The sequence below is a fragment of the Myotis lucifugus genome, unplaced genomic scaffold (genome assembly GCF_000147115.1).
Source record: "Myotis lucifugus unplaced genomic scaffold, Myoluc2.0 scaffold_45, whole genome shotgun sequence".
In the NCBI taxonomy this organism is placed as follows: Eukaryota; Metazoa; Chordata; class Mammalia; order Chiroptera; family Vespertilionidae; genus Myotis; species Myotis lucifugus.
Genome location: NW_005871093.1, coordinates 5,995,708 through 6,000,954, shown reverse-complemented (window position 1 = coordinate 6,000,954; position 5,247 = coordinate 5,995,708).

The window sequence follows — 5,247 nt, the reverse complement described above, 5'->3', positions numbered from 1 at the left end:
GGGGGGGGAGAGACATTGATGTGAGAGGGAAACATCAATTAGTTGCCCCCAACATGTGCCCCAATGGGATCCAACCTGAAACCTAGGTATGTGTCCGGACCAGGAATCAAACCCACAACCTTTTGATGTATGGGACAATGCTCCAGTCAACTGAGCCACCCACCAGGGCTATTGTTATTACTTTTGTCAAAATTGATTTGGCTATTCTGGGTTCTCTGCATAGCCATGTAAATTTTAAATCAGCTTGTTAATTTCTAAAAAACACACAAACAAATGGGACTTTTCATTAGGACTCTACTGAATTGATAGGTCAATATGAGGATAATGGCTACCTTAACAATATTGAATGTTCACTCTGGTCCTCTTATTTAGATCTTTAATTTCAGTCAAAAATGTTTTGCAGATTTAGTGTAGTATTTTAATGGAGAAGTCTTGTACATATTTTATTAAAATTATCTCTAAGTATTTCATGTATTTGTTATTTTAATTGGTACTAGGGGCGCAGTGCATGAATTCGTGCACCTTGAAAGGAACTGTGAGCCCCGAGGCTGCAGTGGGCACAGGGGTGGGTCTTGGCCCATCCTCCGTGTCCCTGCCCAGCCCCTCCCGCCATGACCCCCAGTCTCCTGTCTGCCGGCAACCCCACTCCTGCCGCCCTGCTCCCATGTGCTGACGCTCCCATGTGCTGACGCTCCCACGTGCTGACGGCACCAGCCCTGCTTGCACCCCCTGACAGAGTGGAGAGATTGGGGTCAGTGCCAGCAGCGGGTGTGAGCGGGGCCAGCGCCATCAGGGGGTGAGAGCAGCGGCTGCTGCCCTGATCACCCCTCAGGAGCAGGGGGAGGTGGAGAAGACCTGAGGGGCGATCAAGGCAGGCAGCCGCCACTTGCACCCGCTGATGGCACTGAGCGACTGGGGCCAGCATCCAGTGCCAGCAGTGGCTCCAGCGCTGGCAGTGGGTGCGAGCAGGGCCGGTGTTGGCAGCAGGTGTGAGCGCCAGGCCGGGCCACGGGGCATGGGAGCAAAGAATTTTCAGTAACCACCAGAGGCTTGCCCCGATGACAGTGACTGGCGCCCTGCCTTGGTCTGGTGCCCCCACTCACCTGCTCCACCATCCCGCCATGGCCGATGCCTGCCATGTTCCACACTCTGTCACCTGCTGTCGACTTCCACCATGTTTCGTGCGTGCCCCCTGGTGGTCAGCACACGTCATAGCAACCGGTTGTTCGGTTGTTCCACCTTTCAGTCTACTTGCATATTAGGGTTTTATATAGAGAGATTGTATTTTTATTGTTTTGGTTTTTTATATATATATTTTTGTTGATTTCAGATAGGAAGGGAGAGGGAGAGAAAGATAGAAACATCAATGATGAGAATCACCAATTGGCTGCCTCCTGCACGCCCCCCACTGGGGACCGAGCCCGCAACCGGGCATGGAATCGAACCCGGGACCTTTCAGTCCACAGTCTGACGCTCTATCCACTGAATCAAACGGGCCATGGCGGTATTGTATTTTTAGGTATAAAATCTCAATTGTTTGTTACTAGCATATAGCAATGCAATTGATTTTGTATATTGGCCCCGTTTTTCCTGTAATCTTGCTAAAATTCATTCATTAGTTCTAGCAAGGTTTGTTTTTGTAGATTGCTTGGGATTTTCTGTGAACACAATCATGTCATCTGCAAATAAAGAAGATTTTTACTTCTTTTTTTACAATTTATATGTCAACTCATTCTTTTTTGTGCTTTTATTGCCCAGGTAATGTTGAATAGAACTGATGAGAGTGGACATCCTTACCTTGTCCCAAACAGTTTTTCCTCAGCTTTCTAACTTGTCCTGTATTAGGTTAAGGAAGTTCCTTTCTTGTCCTAGCTTGCTGGGAGATTTTTTATTTAATCATAAAAGGGTATTCAATTGGATAAATGGTTTTTACCTTACAAAGGCTGTATATTGGGTGTTTAGATCATTAACTTTTTAAAAAATAATTCTTTATTGTTGAAAGTATTACAACAATAGATGTCCCCTTTTCTCCCCCATTTACCTCCTCCAGCCAAGATCATTAACTTTTAATGTTATTAACATTTTAGGTTTACTTTCATCATCTTACTATTTATTTTGTATTTATTCTTTGTTCCTCTTATTCTGCATTCTTTTATATTAATCCAGTACTTTTTGTTATTCCATTGTCTCCTTTGTTGACTTACTATGTCTTTGTTTTGTTATTTTAGTGATTACTTTAAAGTTTATAGTATACATCTTTAACTCATCAGAGTCTACCTTCAAGTAATAGTAGGCACATTATATGTGGCATAAGAATTTTATAATACCGGTGGGGCAAGAGTAGGCTTTCAGTTGTGAGTACACAAAACACAGTTTATTCTTGTATTATTATTTATTAATTACTGTATTATTTTCCATACAAACTATAAACCTACTTTTGCCCAACCCTTCTGTTGTTGTGTTCTTCTGTTGTTATGTTTTAGTTTTACACATGATATAAGCCATACACTACACTCTGATTTCCCCCTGGCTTTATTGAGATATTGATACACTAGAGGCCCGGTGCACGAAATTCGTGCACAGGTAGGGTCCCTAGGCCTGGCCGGCAATGATCGGGACCTTCCGGCTGCCAACTGGGGCTTTCCTTCATTCCACGCCACCCCCTGGTGGTCAGCGCATGTCATAGCAAGTGATCGAACTCCCGGTTTCCTGGTCAAATTCCCAAGGGAACACTCTGCATGTTAGCCTTTTATATATAAAGATAACATGTAAATTTAAGGTTTATAACGTGTCTTGATACATATATATATTATGGAATTATCACAATAAGGTTAGGTAACACTTCCATTTCCTCACATAATTACCATTTGTGTGTCTCTGTGTGCTGATAACATATAAGATCGATTCTCTTCACTTTCAAGTATATAATACAGTACTGTTAGTTATAGTCACATTATGTACATTCAGTCCCCAGAAGTCATTCATCTTAAAGCTGGAAGTTTGTACCCTTTGACCAACATCTCTCCATTTCCCTCAGCCCCTGACAACTACCACTCTACTCTCTATTTCTATGAGTTTGGCTTTTTTAGATTTCACATATAAGTGAGAACATACAGTATCTGTCTTTCTCTGTTTGACTTATTTCACTTTGCATAATTCCCTCAAGGTCCATCCATGTTGTCAAAAAGGCAGGATTTTCTTTATGGCTGAATTTCATTGTGTATACCTTCCACATTTTCTTTATCCATTTATCTATTGATAGACACTAAGATTGTTTGCATGTCTTGGTATTGTGAATAATATGGCAATGAACACGGAGATGCAACTATCTCTTCAAGATAGTGATTTCATTCCTTCATACATATATATATCCAGAAGTGAATTGCTGGATATATGGTAGTTCTATTTTTAACTGAGGAAACTCCATACTATTTTCTGTAGCACTTGCAACATTTTACAATCCTACCATCAGTGCACAAGGATTCTAATTTCTCCATATCTCACAAACACTTGTGTGTGGTTTTTTTTTTCTTTATTTTTCATTTTTTTCTTCTTGTTTAACCCCTTTCCCAGCTCACATCACCCCTTCCTTCGCTCCCTCCTCCTCTTTCTCCTCTCACTTGTGTGTTTTTAATATTAGGCATTCTAATGGATGTGAGACAATATCTCACTGTGGTTTTAAGCTACACAGCCCATCCCCTTTTCAAAGAAGAAGCAGAATTGCCCTGGCAGTGAGTTCGGGAGGAGGAGAATTGCTTGCTTTTCTCATCTCTCCAAGTTGCTCCAGATGCATGGTTACTGAGCCCTGTCTATCCTTCCAACCTCCCTATTCCCCCAAACATCCTAATCTCCATCCACACTGATCTACTTGGAGAATCTTGTATCACAGTACTTGCCATCTCTGTGCTTCTGTGCCATGTTCTTTCATCTGCCTTGAACCAACATTAACCAGTTTTCTCAGCTCAAGTAGCACCTCCCAGCCCATCTTACCCTTTATCATTCCTTCTCTTTTTGTGCCTCTATTATCACACCACGTTGCATCTTAGAGGGCTTCTGGAGATCAGAGAACCTGTCTTTTCTCCATTAATGTTTTTAATGTATACCAATGAATAAGCTGAGCTAAAGTCTCAATTGGCAGACCACCAAGTTTGTTTGTTGAACAGTTTTATTAAGATACAATTCAGAGTTGTGAAGCAATCAGTTTAACCTAATTCTAAAACACTTGGTTTCCCCCCAAAAGAAAACTCTACCCTTTAGCCGCTACTCTCCATTTCCCCACCAAACAGCACACTCCCCAGCCCCAGACAACCACCAATCTATTTTCTCAGATCACCAAATGTAACATGGGCGGATTGGTCACAAACCTTCAACATCGACTCTGGACCTTGATGTGAAATTTGGTCGATAACTGTGCCACTTTACCAGCTGGTCCTGCAGAACCTAAACTTACCCCGTAGCTCCAGGTTGGATCTGCCGTTTCTCAGACGACTTGATAGGGATTTTGTTAAAACTAGATCCACATTGAACACTGGAGGTTGGTTTGGGTTGGCCTGACTTTTCACCGTTTCTGCTGAAGTAAGCCCTCTGAAGCTGTTGATACTCTGGCAGGAAATAGGGCCCCTGGAAAAACCTCCCACTTGTCGCAATTGTGAAAAGTGCCCGATAACCTCCTCTGGAGAGGTCAGCCCCCGGGAAGACACCGCGGAGGAGGCATTGCGTGCACAGTCGCGGTCCGGGGCGTTTATGTTTAACCGATTCTTCACAGGCTCCCTCTGGATGGGCGTGTGCGGGCGGACTTGCCAGGAGGCCTGGAGGATCAGAACCCAGTTCCCCGGGAAGCCGCATTTTTCCAATGGGGTCGGGTCTACCGCGTGGCCCGGCAGTAGCGTCTCCCCTCCCGGTCTCGCGTCCACGTCGCGTCTGCAGTGACGCGCCCGGCGCCCCCAGTGACGTACGCGCGGCGCGGTGCACGCTGGGATATTTAAGTCTTCTCCGCGGCGCGGAGCCGCGATGTCTCCGGCGGCTGCGGCGCCTGGAGGAGGCGAGCGGCGGCGGCCCATCGCGAGTGTCAGGGACTGTCGGGCCCGGGGCTGGGGTGGCGGGGGCGCGGCGCTCCTCGGCCTGTCGCTGCTCGGCCTCTTCCTGTACCTGGTGCCGGCGGCGGCGGCGCTGGCCTGGCTGGCCGTGGGGGCGACCGCGGCCTGGTGGGGACTGAGCCGCGAGCCCCGAGATCAGCGCGCCTTCTCC